A 25,569-nucleotide genomic window follows, 5' to 3' on the forward strand; every position below is an offset into this window, starting at 1 on the left:
GGATGGATCTCAGGTTTGGTATTAGAAGTATTGAGATATCACATCTCATGTTATCGGAAGGATCTCAGGTTTGGTATTAGAAGTATTGAGATATCACATCTCATGCTATAGGAAGGGTCTCAGGATTGGAATGGGAAGGAGTTGGATATCACATCTCATGCTAAAGGAAGGGATTCAGGTTTGGTAGAAGCATTGAGGTATCACATCTCATGCTATAGGAAGGCTCTCAGGATTGGAATGGGAAGGACTTAGATATCACATATCATGCTATAGGGAGGGTCTCGGTTTTGATATTAGAAGCATTGAGATATCACATCTCATGCTATCGGAAGTGTCTCAGGATTGGAATGGGAAGGAGCTGGATATAACATCTCATGCTAAAGGAAGGGTCTCAGGTTTGGAACGGGAAGGAGTTGGATATCACATCTCATGTTATAGGAAGGGTCTCAGGTTTGGTATAAACATTGAGATATCACATCTCTGCTATCGGAAGTGTCTCAGGATTGGAATGGGAAGGAGTTGAATATCCCATCTCATGTTATAGGACGGGTCTCAGGTTTTTTATTAGAATCATTGAGATATCATATTTCATGATGTAGGAAGGGTCTAAGGATTGGAATGGGAAGGACTTAGATCTCACATCTCATGCTATAGATAGGCTCTCAGGTTTGGAAAGTGAAGGAGTTGGATATCACATTTCATGTTAGAGGAAGGATCTCAGGTTTGGTATTAGGGGCATTGAGATATCACATCTCAGGCTATAGGAAGGGTCTCAGGATTGGAATGGGAAGGAGTTGGATATCACATCTCATGCTATAGGAAGGGTCTCAGGTTTGGTAGAACCATTGAGATATCACATCTCATGCTATAGGAAGGGTCTCAGGATTGGAATGGAAGGAGTTGGATATCACATCTCATGTTATAGGAAGGATATCAGGTTTGGTATTAGAAGCATTGAGACATCACATCTCATGCTATAGGAAGGGTCTCAGGATTGGAATGGGAAGCAGTTGGATATCACATCTCATGCTATAGGAAGGGTCTCAGGTTTGGTATAAGCATTGAGATATCACATCTCATGCTATAGGACGGGTCTCAGGATTGGAATGGAAGGAGTTGGATATCACATCTCATGTTATAAGGAAGGATCTCAGGTTTGGTATTAGAAGCATTGAGACATCACATCTCATGCTATAGGAAGGGTCTCAGGGTTGGAATGGGAAGGAGTTGGATATCACATCTCATCCAATAGGAAGGGTCTCAGGTTTGGAATGGGAAGGAATTGGATATCACATCTCATGTTATAGGAAGGATCTCAGGTTTGGTATTAGAAGCATTGAGATATCACATCTCATGCTATAGGAAGGGTCTCAGGATTGGAATGTGAAGGATTTGGATATCACATCTCATGCTAAAGGAAGGGTCTCAGGTTTGGTAGAAGCATTGAGATATCACGTCTCTGCTATCGGAAGGGTCTCAGGATTGGATTGGGAAGGAGTTGGATATCCCTTCTCATGCTATAGGAAGTGTCTCAGGTTGGAATGGGAAGGAGTTGGATATCACATCTCATGTTATAGGAAGGGTCTCAGGATTGGAATGGGAAGGATTTGGATATCACATCCCTTGCTATAGGAAGGGTCTCAGGATTGGAATGGGTAGGAGTTGGATATTACTTTCTTGCTATTGGAAGGGTCTCATGTTTGGAATGGGAAGGAGTTGGATATCACATATGCTATAGTTAGTGTCTCAGGTTTGGAACGGGAAGGAGTTGGATATCACATCTCATGTTATAGGAAGGGTCTCAGGTTTGGTATAAGCATTGAGATATCACATCTCTGCTATCGGAAGCGGCTCAGGATTGGAATGGGAAGGAGTTGGATATCCCATCTAATGTTATAGGAAGAGTCTCTGGTTTGGTATTAGAATCATTGAGATATCACATCGCATGCTGTAGGAAGGGTCTAAGGATTGGAATGGGATGGACTTGGATATCACATCTCATGCTATAGGTAGGCTCTCAGGTTTGGTATAAGCATTGAGATATCACATCTCATGCTATAGGAAGGGTCTCAGGATTGGAATGGGAAGGAATTGGATATCACATCATGCTATAGGAAGGGTCTCAGATTTGGTATAAGCATTGAGATATCACATCTCATGCTAAAGGAAGGGTCTCAGGATTGGAATGGGAAGGAGTTGTATATGACATCTCAGGCCATAGGAAGGTTCTCAGGTTTGGTATAAGCATTGAGATATCACATCTCTGCTATCGGAAGTGTCTCAGGATTGGAATGGGAAGGAGTTGGATATCCCATCTCATGTTATAGGACGGGTCTCAGGTTTGTTATTAGAATCATTGAGATATCATATTGCATGCTGTTGGAAGGGTCTAAGGGTTGGAATGGGAAGGACTTGGATATCACATCTCATGCTATAGATAGGCTCTTAGGTTTGGAAAGGGAAGGAGTTGGATATCACATTTCATGTTAGAGGAAGGATCTCAGGTTTGGTATTAGAAGCATTGAGATATCACTTCTCATGCTATAGGAAGGGTCTCAGGATTGGAATGGGAAGCAATTGGATATCACATCTCATGCTATAGGAAGGGTCTCAGGTTTGGTATAAGCATTGAGATATCACATCTCATGCTATAGGACGGGTCTCAGGATTGGAATGGAAGGAGTTGGATATCACATCTCATGTTATAGGAAGGATCTCAGGTTTGGTATTAGAAGCATTGAGACATCACATCTCATGCTATAGGAAGGTCTCAGGGTTGGAATGGGAAGGAGTTGGATATCACATCTCATCCAATAGGAAGGGCCTCAGGTTTGGAATGGGAAGGAATTGGATATCACATCTCATGTTATAGGAAGGATCTCAGGTTTGGTATTAGAAGCATTGAGATATCACATCTCATGCTATAGGAGGGGTCTCAGGATTGGAATGTGAAGGATTTGGATATCACATCTCATGCTAAAGGAAGGGTCTCAGGTTTGGTAGAAGCATTGAGATATCACGCCTCTGCTATCGGAAGGGTCTCAGGATTGGATTGGGAAGGAGTTGGATATCACATCTCATGCCATAGGAAGGGTCTCAGGTTTGGTATAAGCATTGAGATATCACATCTCTGCTATCGGAAGGGTCTCCGGTTTGGATTGGGAAGGAGTTGGATATCCCTTCTCATGCTATAGGAAGTGTCTCAGGTTGGAATGGGAAGGAGTTGGATATCACATCTCATTCATGTTATAGGAAGGGTCTCAGGATTGGAATGGGAAGGATTTGGATATCACATCTCTTGCTATAGGAAGGGTCTCAGGATTGGAATGGGTAGGAGTTGGATATTACTTTCTTGCTATAGGAGGGGTCTCATGTTTGGAATGGGAAGGAGTTGGATATCACATATGCTATAGTTAGTGTCTCAGGTTTGCAACGGGAAGGAGTTGGATATCACATCTCATGTTATAGGAAGGGTCTCAGGTTTGGTATAAGCATTGAGATATCACATCTCTGCTATCGGAAGCGGCTCAGGATTGGAATGGGAAGGAGTTGGATATCCCATCTCATGTTATAGGAAGAGTCTCTGGTTTGGTATTAGAATCATTGAGATATCACATCGCATGCTGTAGGAAGGGTCTAAGGATTGGAATGGGATGGACTTGGATATCACATCTCATGCTATAGGTAGGCTCTCAGGTGGTTTGGTATAAGCATTGAGATATCACATCTCATGCTATAGGAAGGGTCTCAGGATTGGAATGGGAAGGAATTGGATATCACATCTCATGCTATAGGAAGGGTCTCAGATTTGGTATAAGCATTGAGATATCACATCTCATGCTAAAGGAAGGGTCTCAGGATTGGAATGGGAAGGAGTTGTATATGACATCTCAGGCCATAGGAAGGTTCTCAGGTTTGGTATAAGCATTGAGATATCACATCTCTGCTATCGGAAGGGTCTCAGGATTGGAATGGGAAGGAGTTGGATATCCCATCTCATGTTATAGGAAGGGTCTCAGGTTTGGTATTAGAAGCATAGAGATATCACATCTCATGCTATAGGAAGGGTCTCAGGATTTGAATGGCAAGGAGTTGGATATCACATCTCATGCCATAGGAAGGGTCTCAGGTTTGGTATAAGCATTGAGATATCACATCTCTGCTATCGGAAGGGTCTCAGGATTGGATTGGGAAGGAGTTGGATATCCCTTCTCATGCTATAGGAAGTGTCTCAGGTTGGAATGGGAAGGAGTTGGATATCACATCTCATGTTATAGGAAGGGTCTCAGGATTGGAATGGGAAGGATTTGGATATCACATCTCTTGCTATAGGAAGGGTCTCAGGATTGGAATGGGTAGGAGTTGGATATTACTTTCTTGCTATAGGAAGGGTCTCATGTTTGGAATGGGAAGGAGTTGTATATCACATATGCTATAGTTAGTGTCTCAGGTTTGGAACGGGAAGGAGTTGGATATCACATCTCATGTTATAGGAAGGATCTCAGGTTTGGTATAAGCATTGAGATATCACATCTCTGCTATCAGAAGCGGCTCAGGATTGGAATGGGAAGGATTTGGATATCCCATCTCATGTTATAGGAAGAGTCTCTGGTTTGGTATTAGAATCATTGAGATATCACATCGCATGCTGTAGGAAGGGTCTAAGGATTGGAATGGGATGGACTTGGATATCACATCTCATGCTATAGGTAGGCTCTCAGGTTTGGTATAAGCATTGAGATATCACATCTCATGCTATAGGAAGGGTCTCAGGATTGGAATGGGAAGGAATTGGATATCACATCTCATGCTATAGGAAGGGTCTCAGATTTGGTATAAGCATTGAGATATCACATCTCATGCTAAAGGAAGGGTCTCAGGATTGGAATGGGAAGGAGTTGGGTATGACATCTCAGGCCATAGGAAGGTTCTCAGGTTTGGTATAAGCATTGAGATATCACATCTCTGCTATCGGAAGGGTCTCAGGATTGGAATGGGAAGGAGTTGGATATCCCATCTCATGTTATAGGAAGGGTCTCAGGTTTGGTATTAGAAGCATAGAGATATCACATCTCATGCTATAGGAAGGGTCTCAGGATTTGAATGGCAAGGAGTTGGATATCACATCTCATGCCATAGGAAGGGTCTCAGGTTTGGTATAAGCATTGAGATATCACATCTCTGCTATCGGAAGGGTCTCAGGATTGGATTGGGAAGGAGTTGGATATCCCTTCTCATGCTATAGGAAGTGTCTCAGGTTGGAATGGGAAGGAGTTGGATATCACATCTATTGTTATAGGAAGGGTCTCAGGATTGGAATGGGAAGGATTTGGATATCACATCTCTTGCTATAGGAAGGTTCTCAGGATTGGAATGGGTAGGAGTTGGATATTACTTTCTTGCTATAGGAAGGGTCTCATGTTTGGAATGGGAAGGAGTTGGATATCACATATGCTATAGTTAGTGTCTCAGGTTTGGAATGGGATGGACTTGGATATCACATCTCATGCTATAGGAAGGGTCTCAGATTTGGTATAAGCATTGAGATATCACATCTCATGCTAAAGGAAGGGTCTCAGGATTGGAATGGGAAGGAGTTGTATATGACATCTCAGGCCATAGGAAGGTTCTCAGGTTTGGTATAAGCATTGAGATATCACATCTCTGCTATCGGAAGGGTCTCAGGATTGGAATGGGAAGGAGTTGGATATCCCATCTCATGTTATAGGAAGGGTCTCAGGTTTGGTATTAGAAGCATTGAGATATCACATCTCATGCTATAGGAAGGGTCTCAGGATTGGAATGTGAAGGATTTGGATATTACATCTCATGCTAAAGGAAGGGTCTCAGGTTTGGTAGAAGCATTGAGATATCACGTCTCTGCTATCGGAAGGGTCTCAGGATTGGATTGGGAAGGAGTTGGATATCCCTTCTCATGCTATAGGAAGGGTCTCAGGATTTGAATGGCAAGGAGTTGGATATCACATCTCATGCCATAGGAAGGGTCTCAGGTTTGGTATAAGCATTGAGATATCACATCTCTGCTATCGGAAGGGTCTCAGGATTGGATTGGGAAGGAGTTGGATATCCCTTCTCATGCTATAGGAAGTGTCTCAGGTTGGAATGGGAAGGAGTTGGATATCACATCTCATGTTATAGGAAGGGTCTCAGGATTGGAATGGGAAGGAGTTGGATATCACATCTCATCCAATAGGAAGGGTCTAAGGATTGGAATGGGATGGACTTGGATATCACATCTCATGTTATAGGTAGGCTCTCAGGTTTGGTATAAGCATTGAGATATCACATCTCATGCTATAGGAAGGGTCTCAGAATTGGAATGGGAAGGAGTTGGATATCACATCTCAAGCTATAGGAAGGGTCTCAGTATTGGAATGGGAAGGACTTGGATATCACATCTCATGCTATAGGAAGGCTCTCAGGTTTGGAAGGGGAAAGAGTTGGATATCTCATTTCATGTTAGAGGTAGGATCTCAGGTTTGGTATTAGAGGCATTGAGATATCACATCTCATGCTATCAGAAGGGTCTCAGGAATGGAATGGGAAGGAGTTAGATATCACATCTCATGCTAAAGGGAGGGTCTCAGGTTTGGAAGGGGAAGGATTTGGATATCACATCTCATGTTATAGGAAGGATCTCAGGTTTGGTATTAGAAGCATTGAGATATCACATCTCATGCTATCGGAAGGATCTCAGGTTTGGTATTAGAAGCATTGAGATATCACATCTCATGCTATCAGAAGAGTCTCAGGATTGGAATAGGAAGGAGTTGGATATCACATTTCATGCTAAAGGGAGGGTCTCAGGTTTGGAAGGGGAAGGATTTGGATATCACATCTCATGTTATAGGAAGGATCTCAGGTTTGGTATTAGAAGCATTGAGATATCACATCTCATGCTATAGGAAGGGTCTCAGGATTGGAATGTGAAGGATTTGGATATCACATCTCATGCTAAAGGAAGGGTCTCAGGTTTGGTAGAAGCATTGAGATATCACGTCGCTGCTATCGGAAGGGTCTCAGGATTGGATTGGGAAGGAGTTGGATATCACATCTCATGCTATAGGAAGGGTCTCAGGTTTGGTATAAGCATTGAGATATCACATCTCATCCAATAGGAAGGGTCTCAGGTTTGGAATGGGAAGGAATTGGATATCACATCTCATGTTATAGGAAGGATCTCAGGTTTGGTATTAGAAGCATTGAGATATCACATCTCATGCTATAGGAAGGGTCTCAGGATTGGAATGTGAAGGATTTGGATATCACATCTCATGCTAAAGGAAGGGTCTCAGGTTTGGTAGAAGCATTGAGATATCACGTCGCTGCTATCGGAAGGGTCTCAGGATTGGATTGGGAAGGAGTTGGATATCCCTTCTCATGCTATAGGAAGGGTCTCAGGATTTGAATGGCAAGGAGTTGCATATCACATCTCATGCCATAGGAAGGGTCTCAGGTTTGGTATAAGCATTGAGATATCACATCTCTGCTATCGGAAGGGTCTCAGGATTGGATTGGGAATGAGTTGGATATCCCTTCTCATGCTATAGGAAGTGTCTCAGGTTGGAATGGGAAGGAGTTGGATATCACATCTCATGTTATAGGAAGGGTCTCAGGATTGGAATGGGAAGGATTTGGATATCACATCTCTTGCTATAGGAAGGGTCTCAGGATTGGAATGGGTAGGAGTTGGATATTACTTTCTTGCTATAGGAAGGGTCTCATGTTTGGAATGGGAAGGAGTTGGATATCACATATGCTATAGTTAGTGTCTCAGGTTTGGAACGGGAAGGAGTTGGATATCACATCTCATGTTATAGGAAGGGTCTCAGGTTTGGTATAAGCATTGAGATATCACATCTCTGCTATCGGAAGCGGCTCAGGATTGGAATGGGAAGGAGTTGGATATCCCATCTCATGTTATAGGAAGAGTCTCTGGTTTGGTATTAGAATCATTGAGATATCACATCGCATGCTGTAGGAAGGGTCTAATGATTGGAATGGGATGGACTTGGATATCACATCTCATGTTATAGGTAGGCTCTCAGGTTTGCTATAAGCATTGAGATATCACATCTCATGCTATAGGAAGGGTCACAGGATTGGAATGGGAAGGAATTGGATATCACATCTCATGCTATAGGAAGGGTCTCAGATTTGATATAAGCATTGAGATATCACATCACATGCTAAAGGAAGGGTCTCAGGATTGGAATGGGAAGGAGTTGTATATGACATCTCAGGCCATAGGAAGGTTCTCAGGTTTGGTATAAGCATTGAGATATCACATCTCTGCTATCGGAAAGGTCTCAGGATTGGAATGGGAAGGAGTTGGATATCCCATCTCATGTTATAGGAAGGGTCTCAGGTTTGGTATTAGAAGCATAGAGATATCACATCTCATGCTATAGGAAGGGTCTCAGGATTGGAATGGGAAGGACTTGGATGTCACATCTCATGCTATAGGTAGGGTCTCAAGTTTGATATTAGAAGCATTGAGATAACAAATCTCATGATATCGGAAGGGTCTCAGGATTGGAATGGGAAGGAGTTGGATATCACATCTCATGATAAAGGAAGGGTCTAAGGTTTGGAAGGGGAAGGATTTGGATATCACATCTCATGTTATTGGACGGGTCTCAGGTTTAATATTAGAAGCATTGAGATATCAAGTCTCATGGTATAAGAAGGGTCTCAGAATTGGAATGGGAAGGAGTTGGATATCACACCTCAAGCTATAGGAAGGGTCTCAGGATTGGAATGGGAAGGAGTTTGATATCACATCTCATGCCATAGTATGGGTCTCAGGTTTGGTAGAAGCATTGGGATATCACATCTCATGCTATCGGAAGGGTATCAGTATTGGATTTGGAAGAAGTTGGATATCCCATCTCATGCTATAGGAAGGGTCTCAGGTTGGAATGGGAAGGAGTTGGATATCACATTTCGTGTTATAGGAAGGGTCTCAGGATTGGAATGGGAAGGACTTGGATATCATATCTCATGCTATAGGACGGGTCTCAGGTTTGTTATTAGAATCATTGAGATATCATATTGCATGCTGTAAGAAGGGTCTAAGGATTGGAATGGGAAGGACCTGGTTATCACATCTCATGCTATAGAACGGCTCTCAGGTTTGGAAAGGGAAGGAGTTGGATATCACATCTCATGTTATAGGATGGATCTCAGGTTTGGTATTAGAAGTATTGAGATATCACATCTCATGTTATCGGAAGGATCTCAGGTTTGGTATTAGAAGTATTGAGATATCACAACTCATGCTATAGGAAGGGTCTCAGGATTGGAATGGGAAGGAGTTGGATATCACATCTCATGCTAAAGGAAGGGTCTCAGGTTTGGTAGAAGCATTGAGATATCACATCTCATGCTATAGGAAGGGTCTCAGGATTGGAATGGGAAGGACTTAGATATCACATATCATGCTATAGGGAGGGTCTCAGTTTTGATATTAGAAGCATTGAGATATCACATCTCATGCTATCGGAAGTGTCTCAGGATTGGAATGGGAAGGAGCTGGATATCACATCTCATGCTAAAGGAAGGGTCTCAGGTTTGGAACGGGAAGGAGTTGGATATCACATCTCATGTTATAGGAAGGGTCTCAGGTTTGGTATAAACATTGAGATATCACATCTCTGCTATCGGAAGTGTCTCAGGATTGGAATGGGAAGGAGTTGGATATCCCATCTCATGTTATAGGACGGGTCTCAGGTTTGTTATTGGAATCATTGAGATATCATATTGCATGCTGTAGGAAGGGTCTAAGGGTTGGAATGTGAAGGACTTGGATATCACATCTCATGCTATAGATAGGCTCTTAGGTTTGGAAAGGGAAGGAGTTGGATCTCACATTTCATGTTAGAGGAAGGATCTCAGGTTTGGTATTAGAAGCATTGAGATATCACATCTCATGCTATAGGAAGGGTCTCAGGATTGGAATGGGAAGGAGTTGGATATCACATCTCATGCTATAGGAAGGGTCTCAGGTTTGGTATAAGCATTGAGATATCACATCTCATGCTATAGGAAGGGTCTCAGGATTGGAATGGAAGGAGTTGGATATCAGATCTCATGTTATAGGAAGGATCTCAGGTTTGGTATTAGAAGCATTGAGACATCACATCTCATGCTATAGGAAGGGTCTCAGGATTGGAATGGGAAGGAGTTGGATATCAAATCTCATGCTATAGGAAGGGTCTCAGGATTGGAATGGGAAGGAGTTGAATATGACATTTCATGCCGTAGGAAGGGTCTCAGGTTTGGTATAAACATTGAGATATCACATCTCTGCTATCAAAAGGGTCTCAGGATTGGAATGGGAAGGAGTTGGATATCCCATCTCATGTTATAGGAAGAGTCTCAAGTTTGGTATTAGAAGCATTGAGATATCACATCTCATGCTATAGGAAGTGTCTCAGGATTGGAATGGGAAGGACTTGGATATCACATCTCATGCTATAGGTAGGGTCTCAAGTTTGACATTAGAAGCATTGAGATATCACATCTCATGCTATAGGAAGGGTCTGAGGATTGGAATGGGAAGGAGTTGGATATCACATCTCCTGCTATGGGAAGGGTCTCAGGTTTGGTATAAGCAGTGAGATATCACATCTCATGCTATAGGAAGTGTCTCAGGATTGGAATGGGAAGGAGTTGGATATCACATCTCATGTTATAGGAAGGATCTCAGGTTTGGTATAAGCATTGAGATATCACATCTCTGCTATCGGAAAGGTCTCAAGATTGGAATGGGAAGGAGTTGGATATTCCCATCTCATGTTATAGGAAGGGTCTCAGGTTTGGTATTAGAATCATTGAGATATCACATCTCATGCTATAGGAAGGGTCTCAGGATTGGAATGGGAAGGACTTGGATATCACATCTCATGCTATAGGGAGGGTCTCAAGTTTGGTATTAGAAGCTTTGAGATATCACATCTCATGATATCGGAAGGGTCTCAAGATTGGAATGGGAAGGAGTTGGATATCACATCTCATGATAAAGGAAGGGTCTAAGGTTTGGAAGGGGTAGGATTTGGATATCACATCTCATGTTATATTACGGGTCTCAGGTTTGGTATTAGAAGCATTGAGATATCAAGTCTCATAGTATAGGAAGGGTCTCAGAATTGGAATGGGAAGGAGTTGGATATCACATCTCAAGCTATAGGAAGGGTCTCAGTATTGGAATGGGAAGGACTTGGATATCACATCTCATGCTATAGGAAGGCTCTCAGGTTTGGAAGGGGAAAGAGTTGGATATCTCATTTCATGTTAGAGGTAGGATCTCAGGTTTGGTATTAGAGGCATTGAGATATCACATCTCATGCTATCAGAAGGGTCTCAGGAATGGAATGGGAAGGAGTTAGATATCACATCTCATGCTAAAGGGAGGGTCTCAGGTTTGGAAGGGGAAGGATTTGGATATCACATCTCATGTTATAGGAAGGATCTCAGGTTTGGTATTAGAAGCATTGAGATATCACATCTCATGCTATCGGAAGGATCTCAGGTTTGGTATTAGAAGCATTGAGATATCACATCTCATGCTATCAGAAGAGTCTCAGGATTGGAATAGGAAGGAGTTGGATATCACATTTCATGCTAAAGGGAGGGTCTCAGGTTTGGAAGGGGAAGGATTTGGATATCACATCTCATGTTATCGGAAGGATCTCACGTTTGGTATTAGAAGTATTGAGATATCATATCTCATGCTATAGGAAGGGTCTCAGGATTGGAATGGGAAGGAGTTGGATATCACATCTCATGCTATAGGGAGGGTCTCAGGTTTGGAATGGGAAGGACTTAGATATCACATATCATGCTATAGGGAGGGTCTCAGTTTTGATATTAGAAGCATTGAGATATCACATCTCATGCTATCGGAAGTGTCTCAGGATTGGAATGGGAAGGAGCTGGATATCACATCTCATGCTAAAGGAAGGGTCTCAGGTTTGGAACGGGAAGGATTTGGATATCACATCTCATGTTATAGGAAGGGTCTCAGGTTTGGTATAAGCATTGAGATATCACATCTCTGCTATCGGAAGTGTCTCAGGATTGGAATGGGAAGGAGTTGGATATCCCATCTCATGTTATAGGACGGGTCTCAGGTTTGTTATTAGAATCATTGAGATATCATATTGCATGCTGTAGGAAGGGTCTAAGGGTTGGAATGTGAAGGACTTGGATATCACATCTCATGCTATAGATAGGCTCTTAGGTTTGGAAAGGGAAGGAGTTGGATATCACATTTCATGTTAGAGGAAGGATCTCAGGTTTGGTATTAGAAGCATTGAGATATCACATCTCATGCTATAGGAAGGGTCTCAGGATTGGAATGGGAAGCAGTTGGATATCACATCTCATGCTATAGGAAGGGTCTCAGGTTTGGTATAAGCCTTGAGATATCACATCTCATGCTATAGGACGGGTCTCAGGATTGGAATGGAAGGTGTTGGATATCACATCTCATGTTATAGGAAGGATCTCAGGTTTGGTATTAGAAGCATTGAGACATCACATCTCATGCTATAGGAAGGGTCTCAAGGTTGGAATGGGAAGGAGTTGGATATCACATCTCATCCAATAGGAAGGGTCTAAGGATTGGAATGGGATGGACTTGGATATCACATCTCATGTTATAGGTAGGCTCTCAGGTTTGGTATAAGCATTGAGATATCACATCTCATGCTATAGGAAGGGTCTCAGAATTGGAATGGGAAGGAGTTGGATATCACATCTCAAGCTATAGGAAGGGTCTCAGTATTGGAATGGGAAGGACTTGGATATCACATCTCATGCTATAGGAAGGCTCTCAGGTTTGGAAGGGGAAAGAGTTGGATATCTCATTTCATGTTAGAGGTAGGATCTCAGGTTTGGTATTAGAGGCATTGAGATATCACATCTCATGCTATCAGAAGGGTCTCAGGAATGGAATGGGAAGGAGTTAGATATCACATCTCATGCTAAAGGGAGGGTCTCAGGTTTGGAAGGGGAAGGATTTGGATATCACATCTCATGTTATAGGAAGGATCTCAGGTTTGGTATTAGAAGCATTGAGATATCACATCTCATGCTATCGGAAGGATCTCAGGTTTGGTATTAGAAGCATTGAGATATCACATCTCATGCTATCAGAAGAGTCTCAGGATTGGAATAGGAAGGAGTTGGATATCACATTTCATGCTAAAGGGAGGGTCTCAGGTTTGGAAGGGGAAGGATTTGGATATCACATCTCATGTTATCGGAAGGATCTCACGTTTGGTATTAGAAGTATTGAGATATCATATCTCATGCTATAGGAAGAGTCTCGGGATTGGAATGGGAAGGAGTTGGATATCACATCTCATGCTATAGGGAGGGTCTCAGGATTGGAATGGGAAGGACTTAGATATCACCTATCATGCTATAGGGAGGGTCTCAGTTTTGATATTAGAAGCATTGAGATATCACATCTCATGCTATCGGAAGTGTCTCAGGATTGGAATGGGAAGGAGCTGGATATCACATCTCATGCTAAAGGAAGGGTCTCAGGTTTGGAACGGGAAGGATTTGGATATCACATCTCATGTTATAGGAAGGGTCTCAGGTTTGGTATAAGCATTGAGATATCACATCTCTGCTATCGGAAGTGTCTCAGGATTGGAATGGGAAGGATTTGGATATCACATCTCATGTTATAGGACGGGTCTCAGGTTTGTTATTAGAATCATTGAGATATCATATTGCATGCTGTAGGAAGGGTCTAAGGGTTGGAATGTGAAGGACTTGGATATCACATCTCATGCTATAGATAGGCTCTTAGGATTGGAAAGGGAAGGAGTTGGATATCACATTTCATGTTAGAGGAAGGATCTCAGGTTTGGTATTAGAAGCATTGAGATATCACATCTCATGCTATAGGAAGGGTTTAAGGATTGGAATGGGAAGCAGTTGGATATCACATCTCATGCTATAGGAAGGGTCTCAGGTTTGGTATAAGCCTTGAGATATCACATCTCATGCTATAGGACGGGTCTCAGGATTGGAATGGAAGGAGTTGGATATCACATCTCATGTTATAGGAAGGATCTCAGGTTTGGTATTAGAAGCATTGAGACATCACATCTCATGCTATAGGAAGGGTCTCAAGGTTGGAATGGGAAGGAGTTGGATATCACATCTCATCCAATAGGAAGGGTCTCAGGTTTGGAATGGGAAGGAATTGGATATCACATCTCATGTTATAGGAAGGATCTCAGGGTTGGTTATTAGAAGCATTGAGATATCACATCTCATGCTATAGGAAGGGTCTCAGGATTGGAATGTGAAGGATTTGGATATCACATCTCATGCTAAAGGAAGGGTCTCAGGTTTGGTAGAAGCATTGAGATATCACGTCGCTGCTATCGGAAGGGTCTCAGGATTGGATTGGGAAGGAGTTGGATATCCCTTCTCATGCTATAGGAAGGGTCTCAGGATTTGAATGGCAAGGAGTTGGATATCACATCTCATGCCATAGGAAGGGACTCAGGTTTGGTATAAGCATTGAGATATCACATCTCTGCTATCGGAAGGGTCTCAGGATTGGATTGGGAAGGAGTTGGATATCACATCTCATGCCATAGGAAGGGTCTCAGGTTTGGTATAAGCATTGAGATATCACATCTCTGCTATCGGAAGGGTCTCCGGTTTGGATTGGGAAGGAGTTGGATATCCCTTCTCATGCTATAGGAAGTGTCTCAGGTTGGAATGGGAAGGAGTTGGATATCACATCTCATTCATGTTATAGGAAGGGTCTCAGGATTGGAATGGGAAGGATTTGGATATCACATCTCTTGCTATAGGAAGGGTCTCAGGATTGGAATGGGTAGGAGTTGGATATTACTTTCTTGCTATAGGAGGGGTCTCATGTTTGGAATGGGAAGGAGTTGGATATCACATATGCTATAGTTAGTGTCTCAGGTTTGCAACGGGAAGGAGTTGGATATCACATCTCATGTTATAGGAAGGGTCTCAGGTTTGGTATAAGCATTGAGATATCACATCTCTGCTATCGGAAGCGGCTCAGGATTGGAATGGGAAGGAGTTGGATATCCCATCTCATGTTATAGGAAGAGTCTCTGGTTTGGTATTAGAATCATTGAGATATCACATCGCATGCTGTAGGAAGGGTCTAAGGATTGGAATGGGATGGACTTGGATATCACATCTCATGCTATAGGTAGGCTCTCAGGTGGTTTGGTATAAGCATTGAGATATCACATCTCATGCTATAGGAAGGGTCTCAGGATTGGAATGGGAAGGAATTGGATATCACATCTCATGCTATAGGAAGGGTCTCAGATTTGGTATAAGCATTGAGATATCACATCTCATGCTAAAGGAAGGGTCTCAGGATTGGAATGGGAAGGAGTTGTATATGACATCTCAGGCCATAGGAAGGTTCTCAGGTTTGGTATAAGCATTGAGATATCACATCTCTGCTATCGGAAGGGTCTCAGGATTGGAATGGGAAGGAGTTGGATATCCCATCTCATGTTATAGGAAGGGTCTCAGGTTTGGTATTAGAAGCATAGAGATATCACATCTCATGCTATAGGAAGGGTCTCAGGATTTGAATGGCAAGGAGTTGGATATCACATCTCATGCCATAGGAAGGGTCTCAGGTTTGGTATAAGCATTGAGATATCACATCTCTGCTATCGGAAGGGTCTCAGGATTGGATTGGGAAGGAGTTGGATATCCCTTCTCATGCTATAGGAAGTGTCTCAGGTTGGAATGGGAAGGAGTTGGATATCACATCTCATGTTATAGGAAGGGTCTCAGGATTGGAATGGGAAGGATTTGGATATCACATCTCTTGCTATAGGAAGGGTCTCAGGATTGGAATGGGTAGGAGTTGGATATTACTTTCTTGCTATAGGAAGGGTCTCATGTTTGGAATGGGAAGGAGTTGTATATCACATATGCTATAGTTAGTGTCTCAGGTTTGGAACGGGAAGGAGTTGGATATCACATCTCATGTTATAGGAAGGATCTCAGGTTTGGTATAAGCATTGAGATATCACATCTCTGCTATCAGAAGCGGCTCAGGATTGGAATGGGAAGGATTTGGATATCCCATCTCATGTTATAGGAAGAGTCTCTGGTTTGGTATTAGAATCATTGAGATATCACATCGCATGCTGTAGGAAGGGTCTAAGGATTGGAATGGGATGGACTTGGATATCACATCTCATGCTATAGGTAGGCTCTCAGGTTTGGTATAAGCATTGAGATATCACATCTCATGCTATAGGAAGGGTCTCAGGATTGGAATGGGAAGGAATTGGATATCACATCTCATGCTATAGGAAGGGTCTCAGATTTGGTATAAGCATTGAGATATCACATCTCATGCTAAAGGAAGGGTCTCAGGATTGGAATGGGAAGGAGTTGGGTATGACATCTCAGGCCATAGGAAGGTTCTCAGGTTTGGTATAAGCATTGAGATATCACATCTCTGCTATCGGAAGGGTCTCAGGATTGGAATGGGAAGGAGTTGGATATCCCATCTCATGTTATAGGAAGGGTCTCAGGTTTGGTATTAGAAGCATAGAGATATCACATCTCATGCTATAGGAAGGGTCTCAGGATTTGAATGGCAAGGAGTTGGATATCACATCTCATGCCATAGGAAGGGTCTCAGGTTTGGTATAAGCATTGAGATATCACATCTCTGCTATCGGAAGGGTCTCAGGATTGGATTGGGAAGGAGTTGGATATCCCTTCTCATGCTATAGGAAGTGTCTCAGGTTGGAATGGGAAGGAGTTGGATATCACATCTCATGTTATAGGAAGGGTCTCAGGATTGGAATGGGAAGGATTTGGATATCACATCTCTTGCTATAGGAAGGTTCTCAGGATTGGAATGGGTAGGAGTTGGATATTACTTTCTTGCTATAGGAAGGGTCTCATGTTTGGAATGGGAAGGAGTTGGATATCACATATGCTATAGTTAGTGTCTCAGGTTTGGAATGGGATGGACTTGGATATCACATCTCATGCTATAGGAAGGGTCTCAGATTTGGTATAAGCATTGAGATATCACATCTCATGCTAAAGGAAGGGTCTCAGGATTGGAATGGGAAGGAGTTGTATATGACATCTCAGGCCATAGGAAGGTTCTCAGGTTTGGTATAAGCATTGAGATATCACATCTCTGCTATCGGAAGGGTCTCAGGATTGGAATGGGAAGGAGTTGGATATCCCATCTCATGTTATAGGAAGGGTCTCAGGTTTGGTATTAGAAGCATTGAGATATCACATCTCATGCTATAGGAAGGGTCTCAGGATTGGAATGTGAAGGATTTGGATATTACATCTCATGCTAAAGGAAGGGTCTCAGGTTTGGTAGAAGCATTGAGATATCACGTCTCTGCTATCGGAAGGGTCTCAGGATTGGATTGGGAAGGAGTTGGATATCCCTTCTCATGCTATAGGAAGGGTCTCAGGATTTGAATGGCAAGGAGTTGGATATCACATCTCATGCCATAGGAAGGGTCTCAGGTTTGGTATAAGCATTGAGATATCACATCTCTGCTATCGGAAGGGTCTCAGGATTGGATTGGGAAGGAGTTGGATATCCCTTCTCATGCTATAGGAAGTGTCTCAGGTTGGAATGGGAAGGAGTTGGATATCACATCTCATGTTATAGGAAGGGTCTCAGGATTGGAATGGGAAGGAGTTGGATATCACATCTCATCCAATAGGAAGGGTCTAAGGATTGGAATGGGATGGACTTGGATATCACATCTCATGTTATAGGTAGGCTCTCAGGTTTGGTATAAGCATTGAGATATCACATCTCATGCTATAGGAAGGGTCTCAGAATTGGAATGGGAAGGAGTTGGATATCACATCTCAAGCTATAGGAAGGGTCTCAGTATTGGAATGGGAAGGACTTGGATATCACATCTCATGCTATAGGAAGGCTCTCAGGTTTGGAAGGGGAAAGAGTTGGATATCTCATTTCATGTTAGAGGTAGGATCTCAGGTTTGGTATTAGAGGCATTGAGATATCACATCTCATGCTATCAGAAGGGTCTCAGGAATGGAATGGGAAGGAGTTAGATATCACATCTCATGCTAAAGGGAGGGTCTCAGGTTTGGAAGGGGAAGGATTTGGATATCACATCTCATGTTATAGGAAGGATCTCAGGTTTGGTATTAGAAGCATTGAGATATCACATCTCATGCTATCGGAAGGATCTCAGGTTTGGTATTAGAAGCATTGAGATATCACATCTCATGCTATCAGAAGAGTCTCAGGATTGGAATAGGAAGGAGTTGGATATCACATTTCATGCTAAAGGGAGGGTCTCAGGTTTGGAAGGGGAAGGATTTGGATATCACATCTCATGTTATAGGAAGGATCTCAGGTTTGGTATTAGAAGCATTGAGATATCACATCTCATGCTATAGGAAGGGTCTCAGGATTGGAATGTGAAGGATTTGGATATCACATCTCATGCTAAAGGAAGGGTCTCAGGTTTGGTAGAAGCATTGAGATATCACGTCGCTGCTATCGGAAGGGTCTCAGGATTGGATTGGGAAGGAGTTGGATATCACATCTCATGCTATAGGAAGGGTCTCAGGTTTGGTATAAGCATTGAGATATCACATCTCATCCAATAGGAAGGGTCTCAGGTTTGGAATGGGAAGGAATTGGATATCACATCTCATGTTATAGGAAGGATCTCAGGTTTGGTATTAGAAGCATTGAGATATCACATCTCATGCTATAGGAAGGGTCTCAGGATTGGAATGTGAAGGATTTGGATATCACATCTCATGCTAAAGGAAGGGTCTCAGGTTTGGTAGAAGCATTGAGATATCACGTCGCTGCTATCGGAAGGGTCTCAGGATTGGATTGGGAAGGAGTTGGATATCCCTTCTCATGCTATAGGAAGGGTCTCAGGATTTGAATGGCAAGGAGTTGCATATCACATCTCATGCCATAGGAAGGGTCTCAGGTTTGGTATAAGCATTGAGATATCACATCTCCGCTATCGGAAGGGTGTCAGGATTGGATTGGGAATGAGTTGGATATCCCTTCTCATGCTATAGGAAGTGTCTCAGGTTGGAATGGGAAGGAGTTGGATATCACATCTCATGTTATAGGAAGGGTCTCAGGATTGGAATGGGAAGGATTTGGATATCACATCTCTTGCTATAGGAAGGGTCTCAGGATTGGAATGGGTAGGAGTTGGATATTACTTTCTTGCTATAGGAAGGGTCTCATGTTTGGAATGGGAAGGAGTTGGATATCACATATGCTATAGTTAGTGTCTCAGGTTTGGAACGGGAAGGAGTTGGATATCACATCTCATGTTATAGGAAGGGTCTCAGGTTTGGTATAAGCATTGAGATATCACATCTCTGCTATCGGAAGCGGCTCAGGATTGGAATGGGAAGGAGTTGGATATCCCATCTCATGTTATAGGAAGAGTCTCTGGTTTGGTATTAGAATCATTGAGATATCACATCGCATGCTGTAGGAAGGGTCTAATGATTGGAATGGGATGGACTTGGATATCACATCTCATGTTATAGGTAGGCTCTCAGGTTTGCTATAAGCATTGAGATATCACATCTCATGCTATAGGAAGGGTCACAGGATTGGAATGGGAAGGAATTGGATATCACATCTCATGCTATAGGAAGGGTCTCAGATTTGATATAAGCATTGAGATATCACATCACATGCTAAAGGAAGGGTCTCAGGATTGGAATGGGAAGGAGTTGTATATGACATCTCAGGCCATAGGAAGGTTCTCAGGTTTGGTATAAGCATTGAGATATCACATCTCTGCTATCGGAAAGGTCTCAGGATTGGAATGGGAAGGAGTTGGATATCCCATCTCATGTTATAGGAAGGGTCTCAGGTTTGGTATTAGAAGCATAGAGATATCACATCTCATGCTATAGGAAGGGTCTCAGGATTGGAATGGGAAGGACTTGGATGTCACATCTCATGCTATAGGTAGGGTCTCAAGTTTGATATTAGAAGCATTGAGATAACAAATCTCATGATATCGGAAGGGTCTCAGGATTGGAATGGGAAGGAGTTGGATATCACATCTCATGATAAAGGAAGGGTCTAAGGTTTGGAAGGGGAAGGATTTGGATATCACATCTCATGTTATTGGACGGGTCTCAGGTTTAATATTAGAAGCATTGAGATATCAAGTCTCATGGTATAAGAAGGGTCTCAGAATTGGAATGGGAAGGAGTTGGATATCACACCTCAAGCTATAGGAAGGGTCTCAGGATTGGAATGGGAAGGAGTTTGATATCACATCTCATGCCATAGTATGGGTCTCAGGTTTGGTAGAAGCATTGGGATATCACATCTCATGCTATCGGAAGGGTATCAGTATTGGATTTGGAAGAAGTTGGATATCCCATCTCATGCTATAGGAAGGGTCTCAGGTTGGAATGGGAAGGAGTTGGATATCACATTTCGTGTTATAGGAAGGGTCTCAGGATTGGAATGGGAAGGACTTGGATATCATATCTCATGCTATAGGACGGGTCTCAGGTTTGTTATTAGAATCATTGAGATATCATATTGCATGCTGTAAGAAGGGTCTAAGGATTGGAATGGGAAGGACCTGGTTATCACATCTCATGCTATAGAACGGCTCTCAGGTTTGGAAAGGGAAGGAGTTGGATATCACATCTCATGTTATAGGATGGATCTCAGGTTTGGTATTAGAAGTATTGAGATATCACATCTCATGTTATCGGAAGGATCTCAGGTTTGGTATTAGAAGTATTGAGATATCACAACTCATGCTATAGGAAGGGTCTCAGGATTGGAATGGGAAGGAGTTGGATATCACATCTCATGCTAAAGGAAGGGTCTCAGGTTTGGTAGAAGCATTGAGATATCACATCTCATGCTATAGGAAGGGTCTCAGGATTGGAATGGGAAGGACTTAGATATCACATATCATGCTATAGGGAGGGTCTCAGTTTTGATATTAGAAGCATTGAGATATCACATCTCATGCTATCGGAAGTGTCTCAGGATTGGAATGGGAAGGAGCTGGATATCACATCTCATGCTAAAGGAAGGGTCTCAGGTTTGGAACGGGAAGGAGTTGGATATCACATCTCATGTTATAGGAAGGGTCTCAGGTTTGGTATAAACATTGAGATATCACATCTCTGCTATCGGAAGTGTCTCAGGATTGGAATGGGAAGGAGTTGGATATCCCATCTCATGTTATAGGACGGGTCTCAGGTTTGTTATTGGAATCATTGAGATATCATATTGCATGCTGTAGGAAGGGTCTAAGGGTTGGAATGTGAAGGACTTGGATATCACATCTCATGCTATAGATAGGCTCTTAGGTTTGGAAAGGGAAGGAGTTGGATCTCACATTTCATGTTAGAGGAAGGATCTCAGGTTTGGTATTAGAAGCATTGAGATATCACATCTCATGCTATAGGAAGGGTCTCAGGATTGGAATGGGAAGGAGTTGGATATCACATCTCATGCTATAGGAAGGGTCTCAGGTTTGGTATAAGCATTGAGATATCACATCTCATGCTATAGGAAGGGTCTCAGGATTGGAATGGAAGGAGTTGGATATCAGATCTCATGTTATAGGAAGGATCTCAGGTTTGGTATTAGAAGCATTGAGACATCACATCTCATGCTATAGGAAGGGTCTCAGGATTGGAATGGGAAGGAGTTGGATATCAAATCTCATGCTATAGGAAGGGTCTCAGGATTGGAATGGGAAGGAGTTGAATATGACATTTCATGCCGTAGGAAGGGTCTCAGGTTTGGTATAAACATTGAGATATCACATCTCTGCTATCAAAAGGGTCTCAGGATTGGAATGGGAAGGAGTTGGATATCCCATCTCATGTTATAGGAAGAGTCTCAAGTTTGGTATTAGAAGCATTGAGATATCACATCTCATGCTATAGGAAGTGTCTCAGGATTGGAATGGGAAGGACTTGGATATCACATCTCATGCTATAGGTAGGGTCTCAAGTTTGACATTAGAAGCATTGAGATATCACATCTCATGCTATAGGAAGGGTCTGAGGATTGGAATGGGAAGGAGTTGGATATCACATCTCCTGCTATGGGAAGGGTCTCAGGTTTGGTATAAGCAGTGAGATATCACATCTCATGCTATAGGAAGTGTCTCAGGATTGGAATGGGAAGGAGTTGGATATCACATCTCATGTTATAGGAAGGATCTCAGGTTTGGTATAAGCATTGAGATATCACATCTCTGCTATCGGAAAGGTCTCAAGATTGGAATGGGAAGGAGTTGGATATTCCCATCTCATGTTATAGGAAGGGTCTCAGGTTTGGTATTAGAATCATTGAGATATCACATCTCATGCTATAGGAAGGGTCTCAGGTTTGGAATGGGAAGGACTTGGATATCACATCTCATGCTATAGGGAGGGTCTCAAGTTTGATATTAGAAGCTTTGAGATATCACATCTCATGATATCGGAAGGGTCTCAAGATTGGAATGGGAAGGAGTTGGATATCACATCTCATGATAAAGGAAGGGTCTAAGGTTTGGAAGGGGTAGGATTTGGATATCACATCTCATGTTATATTACGGGTCTCAGGTTTGGTATTAGAAGCATTGAGATATCAAGTCTCATAGTATAGGAAGGGTCTCAGAATTGGAATGGGAAGGAGTTGGATATCACATCTCAAGCTATAGGAAGGGTCTCAGTATTGGAATGGGAAGGACTTGGATATCACATCTCATGCTATAGGAAGGCTCTCAGGTTTGGAAGGGGAAAGAGTTGGATATCTCATTTCATGTTAGAGGTAGGATCTCAGGTTTGGTATTAGAGGCATTGAGATATCACATCTCATGCTATCAGAAGGGTCTCAGGAATGGAATGGGAAGGAGTTAGATATCACATCTCATGCTAAAGGGAGGGTCTCAGGTTTGGAAGGGGAAGGATTTGGATATCACATCTCATGTTATAGGAAGGATCTCAGGTTTGGTATTAGAAGCATTGAGATATCACATCTCATGCTATCGGAAGGATCTCAGGTTTGGTATTAGAAGCATTGAGATATCACATCTCATGCTATCAGAAGAGTCTCAGGATTGGAATAGGAAGGAGTTGGATATCACATTTCATGCTAAAGGGAGGGTCTCAGGTTTGGAAGGGGAAGGATTTGGATATCACATCTCATGTTATCGGAAGGATCTCACGTTTGGTATTAGAAGTATTGAGATATCATATCTCATGCTATAGGAAGGGTCTCAGGATTGGAATGGGAAGGAGTTGGATATCACATCTCATGCTATAGGGAGGGTCTCAGGTTTGGAATGGGAAGGACTTAGATATCACATATCATGCTATAGGGAGGGTCTCAGTTTTGATATTAGAAGCATTGAGATATCACATCTCATGCTATCGGAAGTGTCTCAGGATTGGAATGGGAAGGAGCTGGATATCACATCTCATGCTAAAGGAAGGGTCTCAGGTTTGGAACGGGAAGGATTTGGATATCACATCTCATGTTATAGGAAGGGTCTCAGGTTTGGTATAAGCATTGAGATATCACATCTCTGCTATCGGAAGTGTCTCAGGATTGGAATGGGAAGGAGTTGGATATCCCATCTCATGTTATAGGACGGGTCTCAGGTTTGTTATTAGAATCATTGAGATATCATATTGCATGCTGTAGGAAGGGTCTAAGGGTTGGAATGTGAAGGACTTGGATATCACATCTCATGCTATAGATAGGCTCTTAGGTTTGGAAAGGGAAGGAGTTGGATATCACATTTCATGTTAGAGGAAGGATCTCAGGTTTGGTATTAGAAGCATTGAGATATCACATCTCATGCTATAGGAAGGGTCTCAGGATTGGAATGGGAAGCAGTTGGATATCACATCTCATGCTATAGGAAGGGTCTCAGGTTTGGTATAAGCCTTGAGATATCACATCTCATGCTATAGGACGGGTCTCAGGATTGGAATGGAAGGAGTTGGATATCACATCTCATGTTATAGGAAGGATCTCAGGTTTGGTATTAGAAGCATTGAGACATCACATCTCATGCTATAGGAAGGGTCTCAAGGTTGGAATGGGAAGGAGTTGGATATCACATCTCATCCAATAGGAAGGGTCTAAGGATTGGAATGGGATGGACTTGGATATCACATCTCATGTTATAGGTAGGCTCTCAGGTTTGGTATAAGCATTGAGATATCACATCTCATGCTATAGGAAGGGTCTCAGAATTGGAATGGGAAGGAGTTGGATATCACATCTCAAGCTATAGGAAGGGTCTCAGTATTGGAATGGGAAGGACTTGGATATCACATCTCATGCTATAGGAAGGCTCTCAGGTTTGGAAGGGGAAAGAGTTGGATATCTCATTTCATGTTAGAGGTAGGATCTCAGGTTTGGTATTAGAGGCATTGAGATATCACATCTCATGCTATCAGAAGGGTCTCAGGAATGGAATGGGAAGGAGTTAGATATCACATCTCATGCTAAAGGGAGGGTCTCAGGTTTGGAAGGGGAAGGATTTGGATATCACATCTCATGTTATAGGAAGGATCTCAGGTTTGGTATTAGAAGCATTGAGATATCACATCTCATGCTATCGGAAGGATCTCAGGTTTGGTATTAGAAGCATTGAGATATCACATCTCATGCTATCAGAAGAGTCTCAGGATTGGAATAGGAAGGAGTTGGATATCACATTTCATGCTAAAGGGAGGGTCTCAGGTTTGGAAGGGGAAGGATTTGGATATCACATCTCATGTTATCGGAAGGATCTCACGTTTGGTATTAGAAGTATTGAGATATCATATCTCATGCTATAGGAAGAGTCTCGGGATTGGAATGGGAAGGAGTTGGATATCACATCTCATGCTATAGGGAGGGTCTCAGGATTGGAATGGGAAGGACTTAGATATCACATATCATGCTATAGGGAGGGTCTCAGTTTTGATATTAGAAGCATTGAGATATCACATCTCATGCTATCGGAAGTGTCTCAGGATTGGAATGGGAAGGAGCTGGATATCACATCTCATGCTAAAGGAAGGGTCTCAGGTTTGGAACGGGAAGGATTTGGATATCACATCTCATGTTATAGGAAGGGTCTCAGGTTTGGTATAAGCATTGAGATATCACATCTCTGCTATCGGAAGTGTCTCAGGATTGGAATGGGAAGGATTTGGATATCACATCTCATGTTATAGGACGGGTCTCAGGTTTGTTATTAGAATCATTGAGATATCATATTGCATGCTGTAGGAAGGGTCTAAGGGTTGGAATGTGAAGGACTTGGATATCACATCTCATGCTATAGATAGGCTCTTAGGATTGGAAAGGGAAGGAGTTGGATATCACATTTCATGTTAGAGGAAGGATCTCAGGTTTGGTATTAGAAGCATTGAGATATCACATCTCATGCTATAGGAAGGGTTTAAGGATTGGAATGGGAAGCAGTTGGATATCACATCTCATGCTATAGGAAG

The sequence above is a fragment of the Ambystoma mexicanum genome, chromosome 1p (assembly GCF_040938575.1).
Source record: "Ambystoma mexicanum isolate Mex_15411 chromosome 1p, UKY_AmexF1_1, whole genome shotgun sequence".
NCBI classification, from domain to species: Eukaryota; Metazoa; Chordata; class Amphibia; order Caudata; family Ambystomatidae; genus Ambystoma; species Ambystoma mexicanum.